The following is a 13,914-nucleotide window of genomic DNA, read 5'->3' on the forward strand; positions in this document are numbered from 1 at the left end:
TCCTTGGGCTAATTTCACCATTTAAAGAAGGGACATTTACTTAAATTCTTTTTTTTTAAAATATTTTTAATTTATTTATTCATGAGGGACAGAGAGAGAAAGAGAGGCAGAAACATAGGTAGAGGGAGAAGCAGGGTCCCTGTGGGGAGCCCAATGCAGGACTCGATCCCAGGGCCCCAGAATCATGACCTGAGCCAAAAGGTGATGCTCAATCACTGAGCCGTCCAGGCGCCCCTTCTTTTAAATTCTAAATACTCCACTCTGTATGTGATGGTTAACTCAGGCCATTTTTATGTCACTTTTTAATTTCCATCTATCTTCCTAAGTCTGACCCTTGGGTCATACAAAATAAATTCAAGCTCTTCTCCGTATTACAATCCTTTGTAATCACAGGGTGATTTTATTTCTTTTCTTTTTTACTAAATATTTTCTTAGTAAGTTTCTTTTTTTTTTTTTTCTTAGTAAGTTTCTAAGATGACCACCTCTCCTTGCCTCTCATACCACTTTTCTCTCCACAAAAAAAATCCCTATGGATAGGCTTTTTATGCTAATTTTGTTGTCCTGTGTAACTCCTTCACTTCTCTCAAGTTTTTTTTTTACTGTTGCTTGGATAAGCCATATATACCTCTTTCATGCCTCCCTGACTTGTTTCTCATAGTTTCTTTTGTGTAGTATGTTCTTTGCTTGCTGTACTTCTGCTCAACAACCTTCAAGACTGTTAAAATATCTGTCTCTGATACCTTCCTTTCCTCCTGTTCCAGACAGAATATCCTTTTTCTCAGTGTTTATGTAATGCTTTGTTCCACTAGCTATGGCAGCATTTACTGTATTGTACTTATTTGTACTGTATTGTAATTATACTTGTTCATCTATCCTTCCTCTCCCTAAACACTTCTCAGTCAGTCCTCCCAATATTGGAAGTACCTGTCATAGATGAGGTAGTCAACATTTATAGAGTGCCTTACCGCTGTGCAAGTTGCCATATACTCTCACTTAATCCTTGCAACAGGTCTCTCATGTATGTATTAGGCCCATTTTACAGATGAAGTAATTGAGGCCCAGAGATTAGTGATCTATTATGATCTTATAGCTGGTAACTCAAAGGACTGGGTTTCAAACCTATTTGCTGACTTCAAAGCTTGAGCTATGTTTAGAACTATTCTTTTGATTCTAATTCAGTATTCTTTTTGTGCATATCATAAAAACACAAATTGAGTATATAGATGTGTTTTTTTTTTTTTTATAGATGTGTTTAATGCAGTGATGGATAAGAGTTTAAATGAGAGTAAGGTGCAGATAGCAGTGGCACTCGCATAATTGCTGTGTATTAAGAAATGGTCCTGGATTTGTTAATGCCTTAATCGGTAAATATTTGCTGAATGAAGGAATCATCAGGCTACTGTAGGCAGTCCTATAATTTAGCACTTACAAATGAATTTGTTTTAGCTGATTAGCAGATGTAACAACACCTACCTTAGGGCATGTTCTGTTCTAAAAAGGGATGTAAAGCTGCTTCTCTCACACTACCATGGGTAATGTGGATGAGCTCAGCTTTGACCTGAAACAGTGTTTCTGAAATCTTTCACTTCCAAGCTTTGTCATATTTTTGTCAGGCACTGTTAACCTACTTTTTCAGAGCTACAGAATCAGACAATTAGAATATGAATTGGAATATGAGGTTCTTATTCTAACTGTTTGTATACCCTAAGCTATTACCAGAGAGAACCTAAACACAAAGGACTTGGTAAAGGAAGCCAAATGGTAGACCTTGGGAAATGGTAGTCCTTGTTTTGTGACATGGGCTATTGAGTCATTCTACATTTTCTTTTTTTAAATTTTATTTATTTATGATAGTCACACAGAGAGAGAGAGAGAGAGAGAGGCAGAGACATAGGTAGAGGGAGAAGCAGGCCCCATGCACCGGGAGCCCGACGTGGGACTCGATCCCGGGTCTCCAGGATCGCGCCCTGGGCCAAAGGCAGGTGCCAAACCGCTGCGCCACCCAGGGATCCCTCATTCTACATTTTCTTAATTTGACTAATAGCAAATGTGTTACAGAAAGGTAACAAAAATAAGATGACTATGGTTCAGGCTCTTGTTAGCTTTATGTGACTTGGGGCAAATGGTTTATACTTCCTAGGCCTGTTCCTTTAGGGTTTTAATCCAGTGATTCTTTCCAGGGGATGTGATCCTGCTGTCCAGGTACCACACATCTCTGTTGCTCAGGGACCATGCTGTGCTGTAAATTACAACTTCTTTTGCCTTTCTTGTTTTAGGCCACAGATCCTCCATTCACTATGTATAGTCTAAGAATTTGTTGAAATCTGTCATCTTCTGATGTCTCATACTCATTCTCTTCCTTGTTGAGTTTTATAGCTTTGCTATCATTTTAGTATGATTTTTAGGTAGGAACATAGGTAAATGTGTTTTTAATTTGCCAAATTTAACTGGAAGCAAACTTCAAAGGAAGTTAAAGGTAAAGAAGATGAAGTTGCATTTATATCTGGAGTTCCAAAAACTTCACCATGAAAGTAAGTGAGAGAGTCTGGACCTTCTCAGGAGATGTCCTAGGTTCAGATTTTGACTTCATCATCTACTAGGTATATGACCTTGGACATATTACTTCCCTGATCCTCACTTTTGAAATTGGAATTTTAAAAAAAGATTTATTTATTTATTTTGAGAGCGAGAGGGAGAGAAAGAGAGCATAAAAGGAAGTTGCAGAGAGAGAGGGAAGAGAATCCCAAGCAGACTCCCTACTGAATGCAGAGCCTGTGGTGGGCTTGAGCTTGTGACCCAAAGATCATGACCTGAGTTGAAACCAAGAGTCTGATGCTTGACTGACTGCACCACCCAAGTGCCCCTGGAATTTTTTAATTGTTAATTTTTATATATTTTTAAGATTTGATTATTTGGGAGAGAGAGCACATGCATGAAAGCATGAGTGGGAGGAGGGGCAGAGGGAGAAGAGCAAGCTGACTCTGCTGAGCAGGGAGCCTGACTAAGGGCTCCATACCAGGACCCCAAGATCATGACCTGAGCCAAAATCAGACACTTAACTGTGCCATTCAGGTGCCCCTGGAATTTTTTCTTAGAAGAGAAAAGATACATCAGAAATTGCACTAAACTAGTAATCAATACATGTGTTTGCTTTTAGCAGACTAAGGGACTTTGACCAAATCCTTTCCCCTTTTTGGGCCTCAGTTTCCCTCTGTAAAATGAGGAACTTGACCTTGGTGACCTCTAAATTCCTTACTATTTTGAGTCCAACATTTTCCTAATTCCCGAAGAGCACTGGTCCTTTAATATTAATGTCTAGCCCTTTGTTCAGTATGATTAAGGCCTAGGATTCAGACAAATGGGACTGGGTATTCTGAAGTCTGTATATATCTACCTACCATACTGACCAGATCATGATACTTTTAAAAAGAGGAATCACAGTATACAAATCCATGGCTCTTAGATAGTACATGGTAATTAGGCAGCTATTTAAAAACATTTCACTCTTTTTTCCTTTTTCTCTTGGGATTAAGACAAGCCAGGGTACCTGAGGCATTAGCATGGGAAGGAGTAGCTTTTTGCTTTTTGCAGCTTGATTATTGTGTCTGTTCTAGCAGGAGAGAAAGACACTAAGATTATTATGACATTAAGTGATGAATGTATAATAGAGGGATGTACAAAGTATTAATCTAAGCAAGGAGTGGGAAGTGGGGAGAGGAGGCAATGAAGCCTCCAGAGGTGAGGTAACACTCGAGAGTGGAAGAATGAGCTTCCACGGAGCTTCATCAATTTGAAAATGTGTTGAGGGTCTTTTAGGGTTGCTCTGCCTTTTCTCTGGGCTTCAGCACAACCTGGAGGGCTCATTTAGAAAATCATTAGAGGGACAGAACGAGGGGACGCAACGGAGGCAGGCCGGAGCCGCTGCCGTCGCCATGACCCGCGGTAACCAGCGCGAGCTCGCCCGCCAGAAGAATATGAAAAAGCAGAGCGACTCGGTTAAGGGAAAGCGCCGAGATGACGGGCTTTCTGCTGCCGCCCGCAAGCAGAGGGACTCGGAGATCATGCAGCAGAAGCAGAAAAAGGCAAACGAGAAGAAGGAGGAACCCAAGTAGCTTTGTGGCTTCGTGTCCAACCCTCTTGCCCTTCGCCTGTGTGCCTGGAGCCAGTCCCACCACGCTCGCGTTTTCTCCTGTAGTGCTCACAGGTCCCAGCACCGATGGCATTCCCTTTGCCCTGAGTCTGCAGCGGGTCCCTTTTGTGCTTCCTTCCCCTCAGGTAGCCTCTCTCCCCCTGGGCCACGCCTGGGGGTGAGGGGGTTACCACTTCCCAGTGTTTTTTATTCCTGTGGGGCTCACCCCAAAGTATTAAAAGTAGCTTTGTAATTTCAAAAAAAAAAAAAAAAATAGAAAATCATTAGAGCCTATTAGGAACTGAGAATTTTTTTTTTTTTTGAAGTCTGAATTAGTGTTTTTCTGATGCTAGCTTGGACTTTATACCAGTGGATACCTGGAATAAGACACCTGGCCAGGTTGTTCTTAGTCTGTTTGTGGTTTGGGTATTGTTAATGGATGTATATCAATAGAAAATTATGTCTGCCTTTCTGAGAGCTACCTGAGCGAATTTGAGAGAGAACTGTTTGGAATCTCTACTTTCTGTCATCCCAGGTTAACCTATTTAAGATACCTTGACATTTAAGTCTCTCAATACATCTTGCCAGTGTATTTTTCTTTTTGGATTAAAAGTTGGCTCTATTTTGATTTGCTACTTTTTGCGTGTTGATTATTGGGCATCTAAACTTCTTAGTTCATAGGCTAGCACAGAAATAGTGAATAAAACATTTTTATTACATAAACAACAAATATTATTGTATTTATTTTATGCTACTTGCTGTGCTTAGCTTCTAGAGATACAAGAGTAAGATCCAGTTACTCTCTAGGAGAAGCTCATAGACTACTGGCAAAGAGAAAACAAAGGGCACCTGGGTGGCTCAGTGTTTGACATCTGCCTTTGGCTCAGGTGATCCTGGGGTCATGGGATGGAGTCCTGTATTGGGCTCCCTGCGGGGAGCCTGGCTTCTCCCTCTGCCTGTGTTCTGCCTCTCTCTGTGTCTCTCATGAATAAATAAATAAATAAAATCTTTAAAAAAGAAAAAGAAAGAGAAAACAATACTTTAGGAACTATTGATTAAGAATGTTATGAACTGTGATAGGCACTGGGGATGAATGAGAGAATCTCAACCCCCAATGTGTGTATAGCCCATTGGGAGGTGGAATGGTGAGAAGGAGCCTACCCTGTAAGCCAGTAACTAATACAATGAACAAGGGAGAATGTGGTATTTATCATAAAAGAGAGAGAGGGGGGCTCCTCGCTGGTTCAGTTGGTGGAGCATGTGACTCTTGATCTTGAGATTGTGGGTTCGAACCCCACATTGGCTAGAGAGATTACTGAAAAATAAAATCTTAAAAAAATTAAAAAATAAAAGAGAAATAGTATGTATGCATTGAGGAAGATACCACTTTAGGGTTGTACTAGATGGTCTGTAAACTATCTCTCAGTCCCAAACACTGTAAGATTCTGTGATATTGTGAATTTTGCACTTACGAGGACTAAAGAGTAAATGGTATTATATATACCAAAAACTCATGAAGAAAAATGTTGATTTAAGAATAGCTAATTCCAATGTAACAGAATTATGGAAGTAGGAAGAGTGATTTTCAAGTTATTAAATTCTGAAACAACAGTAGTGATTGTCAAACATTTTCCAGAAAGTGATCAGGTGAGCAAATGTTTCCTGAATATTTTTTCTGAGATCAATTTCTCCCTAAGAGTGATAGATGACAAAGAAGTATAAAATGGTATTTCTGCTCCAGAGAGGCTTTGATTTCTCTAGGACTATAGGATGTATATGCTAAGAAATTGAACAGTTCCACCAAATAAACTGGATGCAAAGTTTAAGGGTTTATAGAAATGGGGATGATTAGTTTCCTAGACCTCCTGTAACAAGGTACCATAAACTAAGTTGGTTTAGAACAACAGAAAATTATGGTTTCACAGTTCTGGAAGTCACAAGTCCAAAATCAAGGTGTCAGCAGGGCCATCCTCTCTTTGAAAGTATGAGGGGGGGATCCCTGGGTGGTGCAGCGGTTTAGCGCCTGCCTTTGGCCCAGGGCGCGATCCTGGAGACCCGAGATCGAGTCCCACGTCGGGCTCCCGGTGCATGGAGCCTGCTTCTTCCTCTCCCTCTGCCTGTGTCTCTGCCTCTCTCTCTATGTGTGACTTTCATAAATAAATAAATAAATAAATAAATAAAATTAAAAAAAAAAAAAGTATGAGGGAAGGCCCTTCTCCTAGCTTCTGGTAGCTTCGGGTGTTCCTTGGCTTGTAGATTCTTGTGTCTTTTCACAGTCGTGTGTGTGTGTGTGTGTGTGTGTGTGTGTGTCTGTGTCTGTCTGAACTTCTTACTAAGCACAGGCCAGAACAGCCTAGTTGGAATTTGGAAATTTGGGATTTTATGTCCAAATTTCTCCTTCTTATAAAGATCCAAGTCATTGCATTAAGGCCCACCCTAATAACCTCATTTTAACTTGATTAACTAGCCTAAAGACTAGTTTTAAATAAAATCACATTCTGAGATACTAGGATTTAGGACTTTTGATATACCTTTATTTTGGGATGTACAGTTCAAACCCATAACTATAGGCTTGAGGGTTAGGGAAAGAACTTGGTCAGGTAAGAGTTAAATTAACATAAGTGGAGATATTGTAAGACAAGTCTGTACAATATCCAAACCCTCTGAAGAGGACACTGCAGGTAAATTCATCTTAGTAGAACTAAGGAGTTGTGAGATCCCCAAGCAGGGATATTTAGAGAAAAAAGATTACTTCAATTTTCTTCTTAGTTATTTTTGTTCACAATATACTACTGTGAGCAACTTTTGTTTTTTCCTATAAGCAATTTTGTTGATTTATGCCATATATCCAGTCTTGACCATTAAGATGTTGATTGCATATTGTGTAAAAATTTATTCTTAGGTAACAAAAATTAAACTATTTTAACTTACATGGTCAGTTGTAATAATAGAAGATCTTTTTCCTTATAAGCGTGATGAATTTGCAAAAAAAAAATAGATAAGTTTACTCAAGGAATTTGACATTAAAAAATGAGGGTGAATTATGGCATTTCTTAATCTGTGATTCTTTGGGTTAGGGCAGTAGTTTTCAAGCGCAGCCACTCTTAGAAAGCTTAAAAATATGTTGATACTTAGATTCTACTCAGGACCAAATAAATTAAATTTCTGGGGGGTAAAGGTAAGTATGGGGCTCAGGCATCAGTGTTTTTAAAAAGCTCTCCAGGTTTGTATACCTGGTTGTAGCCCTGGGTTAGGGGTGTAAGAAGGAAACTGGATTCTTATCCTTGCTGTGACCTTTGGACATTCTCTAAAACTTTTGCGTCTCCAGTACCTCTGAGAATAGAGAAATCTAGGTGTATTATCTCTGGCATTTACCAGCTGTTTAATGACTATGGGCAAGTCACTGGAATTCTTTTTGAGTCTCTGTTTTCTCATTTATAGAATGGAGAGAATTGAAAAGTACCTTTTAGGTTTGTTGCGACAATCAAATATTTGCAGATACTTCAGAATGCTTTGTAGATTCCAAAGTACTGTGTAAATATGAGGGTTTTAAAAAATTTCACTGATAGATAACTTGCCCAAGGTATTACAACTGCTTGGTGTCATAGACAGGACCAAAATGCATATCTCCTTGAAACTTTATTTCCCCATTAACTTGAAAGATGATCTTCCTTTCTCTTTCATTTTTTCAGTTCTTTTAAATTGTATCTGAATGCCTTCTGTATTGGATACTTTTAGGCTCCTAGGTATAGTAAAGCAGCATATTGGAACATGGTCTTTGGAATTGCATGGATGTGAAGTTCAATTCAGATTCCATTACTAGCCAAATCACTTTAACCTCGCTCAGTTTCCATTTCTTGTATGTTAAATGGAGTATTAAATGAGAAAATAATGTGAAAGCACTTAGTACTATGCTTGGTATGTAATACCAAGGAAGCACTGGTAATTGTTGCTTTTTGTTATTATGAGGGGCAGTGATAGAGGGAACTACTTTTAATACAGTTGGGTAAAATGGCAAAAAAAAAAAAAAAATCCATTCCATTTGACTTCACTGAACAGAGCCCTCTTCCTTTTGGTGGCTATTGGGAGTATGCTTGGGGGTGGGGGGAAAAGTCTTTATTATAACAACTTGAATTTGTATAGTTTTATACTGTTTTAAAGATGCTTTTAGGAGCTATTCTCATTTAATCATCACCATAATCTGCAGGGGAAATATCCCTATATATTCGACAAGGAAACCACAGCTAAGAGAGATGAAGTGACTTTCAGTTGGTTGCCTTATGAGTAAGCAATGGAGACAGTTACTGTTTAAGAGGAAGCTCTCAGCTACATGCCTCCGGTTTTGTTTCAGCTGGACTTTTAGTTTCATAATGGGCCTTTTGGATGTAAACCCAAAAGCCTTCGTTTCATGGTTTTATTAATTATGTACAGTTGCTTAAATAAAGTGCCTGCAAAATCTAGCAGCTTAAAAAAATAAACATTTATTATCTCACAGTTTCTGAGGGTGAGGAATTTTAGGTGGCCAAGCTGGGTGGTTCTGGCTCAGTGTTTCCACTGAGGTTACAGGCAAGCTATCGCCCAGGTTACAGTCCTCTAGAGGTTCAACTGGGCCTGGTAGATTCCATTCCATACTCACTCATCTGGTTACTGGCCAGCTTCAGTTTTTTGCTGGCTGTTGACAGGCTGACAACTTCAGTTCCTTGCCACCTGGCCTCTCCATTGGGCAGTTTACGACATGGCAGCTGGCTTCCCCACAATGAATGATCTGAGAGAAAAGAGCAACCAAAACAGAAGCTGTAGTTTTTTATAATTTAATTTAAGAAATATCATACCATCACTTCTGTATTCTTTTGGTCACACAGACCAACCCTTCTACTAGGTGGGAAAGGATACACAAATGTGCAAATACCAGGAGGCAGAGACCATTGGATACTGTCTTGGAGGCTGACTACCATAGTTGTAGAGAAACTTTGAGGCCCAGGCTATACACATCATTTATTAAGGAGTTAACTTTATTAAAAATTTTTTAAAAAGATTTATTTATATATTTTTGAGAGAGAGAGAGGGAGAGAGAGAGAGAGCAAGCATGAGTGGGAGGGGCAGAGGGAGAGGAAAACCCTAAGCAGTCTCTATGCTGAGCTTTGAGTCTGATATGGGGCTGGATCGCATGACCTTGAGATCACCACCTGAGCTGAAACCAAGAATTAGACGTTTAACCAACTGTGCTATCTAGGTGCCCCTAAGGAGTTAATTTAATACACAGGTTCAGATTGTATTCCGTGTTCCAGGCATGGTAGATATCAGGAAAATTCTTATATATCTTTAAGGGATGATTTCTCAGAACATAGGGAGCAGGGAGTCCTGCAGAATCCTCTTGAGTCTCTTTTATTTACAGTCAATCTGTTGAAGTTGTAACATAATCATGCCCAATTTTACAAATAGACACTTTATTGAGGATTTGGGAGCATGAGAAGATTTCTTTGCAATTGAGTGCTACCTGGTGAAATTAACCTTGGAAATCTAAGCATTTTGATTCTGTTAGCTATAGAGAAAATTAGCTGAGGGAACTATACGAGCCTCCAGCACTTAGTGCTTTTAAAACCACTTTCACGTTCATTTTCTTGTGATCATCTCAAAGGAATAGCGTGATGACATGGGAAATTGACTGCCATTTAAGTCAGTACATCTGAATTTGAGTTCCAGCTTTGGCAGTAACTGATTGTGTGATCTTGACAAAGTCATGTTCTCCCTCTGGACCCTGGTTTCCTTAAGTAAAACAAGGAGGTGTTAAATAGAGTTTCAGAGTTTTGAAGTGCAACTTCACAGGCTGTTGTGGTGAGACTGAGAAGTGGGAAGAGGCTAAGGAAATGGAACTTCCTCACCTCCTTTTCAGCCAGAGCAGCTCTACATTTATTTGTTTAAATATTGGTGTTTCTGTAAGATTTGATTGGCAAAAAGAGTTTGAGAGCCTTTTGAAAAGCTTGGAAACCATCGGATTGAGTGATTTCAAAAGACTTATCTATGTAAAGAAAGAAGTTGGTTTTTCTGATGCCACCGGGCAAGCAGTGGCCTAAGAGGTGCTGGTGTAGTATCCTTTCTAGGTTTCTACAGATGTCTCCTAAGAAACCTAAGATGTTTTTCTCCTCAGATGTTTTTCTTTAAGCCAGTGGAGGGAAAGGTGGTCATTTGTTGCTGATGGCTATGTCTCCAGTCTTTAAGGTGGTATAGCTTCTTCTGGAATTAGGATCCAGATCTGGAGAAATGAATGACAGCCTTCCTTGGAGAGGCAGAGGTTGTGGAACAGGCTTCCTGGGAGAGGTGGTGGCTGGGTAAATCAGCAGCAGGTGAGAAAGACTAGTCATAAGTTGGCTTCTGTTATCTATTGATTATTTAGATGTGAACATACTTTCTGTGGCCCGTTACTGGTCCCTAAACCCATCTATCTTTTGGAGTCTAATTGAGAGGAGATGGGAAGAATTTCAAATGAATCTTGCTTCTGACAGCTTGGGAGGGTTCTTGTCTTTTGGTGGCTCTAATACTTTTTGTTATTTCCCCGTTGGCTGTAGGAAACATCATTGTCAGTTGGTTGAAGTTAGTCTTTAGCCCTCTTTTCTCTACTCTCTGTTCTCTTTCCAGGCAATGTTCTTTTTGGAATAGAAGCCTGGAAATGAATAGTTTAGTGGAAAGAGGACTGGACTTAGAGTCAGTAGGTGTAGGTGAAGCTCTAGCTCTCCTACTTACCTGTGTGAATTTAGGCAAGTTTCTTAATCTTTCTCAGTTTATTTCCTCATATGAAAATAGGATTGCTGTGAATATGAAAGGAAGTAAGCATGTAAAGTACTGCATCTGCCATAATACGTGCTCATTAGGTGTTAAGTATTTACTATTATTTTTGTACTTAAGTTTTTGAGCATTTAGGATAGATGCTAATGCTAATTAAATTGTAAGACTACCATTTTATGTTAGAGTAACAATATCAGTACTAGAAAAAGCCTTATGGATTATCTTATCTTATATATTCATTTAAAATTAGTACATTTTATAATTAGAATTGTTTAGGCTCAAAGTGAAGCGACAAATGGCCCAAGATCACCTAGTAGAGGCAGCGAGGACGCAGTTTATAATACCTCATTCTCCAATTACAAGAGTGTCTATGACTAGTCTGGGTAGCTGGGGCTGGCATAGGTATCCACAGTGGGTTCCTAAATTTATGGTTTGAGGGCCATTAATCTATGTGCCCTGAGAAACCAGTGGCTACCTTGAGGTTGAATACTGGTCGGTAGAGCTAATCTCAGCTTCCCATTCTTCTGAGAGGTATTCTCTGGTGTAGACCTGGGCCCTGAAGACCTACTTGGTTGTACTTTCCCTGACAGCTAAACCCACCCTTCCCTCTTCATAAATTATAAAAACAAATCCTGAAAAGAGCAGACAAGTATAACCAGGATGTCTCTGGCTTTGAATGACCTAGTGTGTTGGAATTGAAATATGGAGGGAAGGAGAATGGAAAAGTTCAGGAAACTTCTTGGGTATTTTTTCCCCTCCAACATGTGCCAAAGGCTGTTCTTTCTGTTGTGTGAAGAGAGAATTGTAGAATTTTATGACTGAAAGTTGCTTTTAAGGACATCTAACACAACTTTTACCCTATGTTTGAATTTCTTCTGTAAAGTTCCCACCAAATATTTCTCCAGTATCTGCTTGCATACTTCCATGATGGAGAGCTCTCTATTGCTAGAGACAGTCATTTTCTTGGTTTGACATTTTGGCCCTTAATACTAAAATCTGTTCCTATGTGGCTCCTAATCACTGGCCTCTCACCGGATGAAATAGTGCATGTCAAATCTTGGGGTGTCCATCTTCCATTCCACATCCAGCTAAGGGAATCAGGCAAGACAGAGACCCAGAAGCTCAGTTCTATAGCCTCCAATTCATCCTCATGTTTTTGTGGGTAAGTGGGTTTAATAAATTATTTATTCTTTTTCATGGACTTGCTGAATTTATTAGTATTAGAATCATTAGAATTTATTATTAAAATTTATTAATACTAGAAAGAACCTTGGTGATTATATGGCCTGAGTGTTTTTTTTTTTTTTTTTTTTTTTTTTAATCATTTGATAGCTTAGTAACTGAGTTCCAGAGAGGTAAAATCATCTCTCCAAAGACACCATAAATTCTGGCATTAAGACTCTGGACTCCTGGTAGTACTGGATGTATTACATAGATAGCTCTTCTAGAGAAACTGTTATCAAACTCTAAAACTTTTTTTTTTTTTTTTTAAGTGCCATGTGGCACTCATGTACCTTGAGATTTCTATTGGGAGAGACAGCATCAGTTAAAAATTTCATAGATTTTTGTCTAAAAATAACATGCTATTTTTCAGTATTACAAGAGAAGGTAAAGGGTTCTATCCACAGATATTTATAGAGTACCTATAGGAATTCATGTGCCAGATTCTTTAAAATTTGTACTACAAGACACACTCAGAAATCTTCACTTTTGTGAAGTTTCCTAACTGTTCCCTTCCTCCACCCCCATTTCCTCATGGAAATGTTCCTCATTATAGTTCTCATGCTGCACAGGCAATGTGGTGTGGTGAAAAGAATATGGACATTGGGTTTAAACAGGCAGACCCGGGTTGGATTTTGGATTCAGGTGTAATTCACATTACACCTGAACTCTGTGTTCTCAGAGTTCTAGACACACAATAAGAGTTCCTGAAATGTTGGTTACTGTTATTGTAATTATTTTTGCTGTTACTTATGTCTTATGTTCCCCTTTAACTTGAGAACTATCAAGGGCAGTGTTTTTTTTCCCCAACTGTGTAAGTCATAACCCATGGATTGTAGATTTAACATAGTACATTGTGCCAGCATTTTTTTTTTTTTAATTTTTATTTATTTATGATAGTCACACAGAGAGAGAGAGAGGCAGAGACATAGGCAGAGGGAGAAACGGGCTCCATGCACCGGGAGCCCGACGTGGGATTCGATCCCGGGTCTCCAGGATCGCGCCCTGGGCCAAAGGCAGGCGCTAAACCGCTGCGCCACCCAGGGATCCCTGTGCCAGCATTTTTAAAAAGTCAAATAGAATATGCCAGAAGGGACACCTCTATGGCTTAGCAGTTGAGCATCTGCCTTCAGCTCAGGGGTCCCAGGGGTCCCAGATGGAATCCTGCATTGGGCTCCCTGTGGGGAGCCTGCTTCTCCCTCTGCCTATATTTCTGCCTCTCTGTCTGTGTCTCCCATGAATAAATAAATAAAATCTTAAAAACAAGAATATGCCAGAAAAAATTCAGAGCACCTGTATATGGAAAGAGCAGGGATCGTTTTGTGAAACTAGTGTTTTATGTTTTTAGATGTGTGTGTGCATGTGTACTGTGTCTCTGTATAAATTGTATTCTTACTGTAGGTTGTAGTCAAAATAGTTTGAGAAGCCCTGCCTTAGAGAAGAGACTGCTGCTATTTATATCTTTTCTTCATAGGAGCTAGCACAGGGTCTGGAACAAATCTAAAGCACATGCAACTAAGACATGGCAGCCTGAAATTAATTGCTTATTATGTGATACAGGCATTAAATACAATATAGGTTCAAAGACAAGGGAAATTGTCTTGACAAATAGTTTAGTAAATTAGTTGAGAGCTTAGTTTTCTGATGTCTGAAAGATCTGGGGATAAATTGTAGCTCTCCTAGCTACTACTCATTGGCTAAGGAAATAAGGCGAGTTACTTAATCTCTTTTATCACATTTTCTTCATCTCTGAAATAGGGATAATAATGACCTCAGGTTGT

At 39.3% G+C, this 13,914-nt stretch overlaps 1 protein-coding gene and 1 pseudogene across 1 annotated transcript in view; both read left to right on the top strand.

Annotated features, from left to right (window-relative positions):
• PAK1 (p21 (RAC1) activated kinase 1) overlaps positions 1 to 13,914 on the top strand; it is a 144,826-nt gene that overhangs the window by 25,339 nt on the left and 105,573 nt on the right. The gene's annotated exons all lie outside the window — the stretch shown is intronic.
• LOC608960 (small EDRK-rich factor 2 pseudogene) lies at positions 3,882 to 4,403 on the top strand (annotated as a pseudogene).

This window comes from Canis lupus, chromosome 21, assembly GCF_011100685.1.
Source record: "Canis lupus familiaris isolate Mischka breed German Shepherd chromosome 21, alternate assembly UU_Cfam_GSD_1.0, whole genome shotgun sequence".
Lineage (NCBI taxonomy): Eukaryota > Metazoa > Chordata > Mammalia > Carnivora > Canidae > Canis > Canis lupus.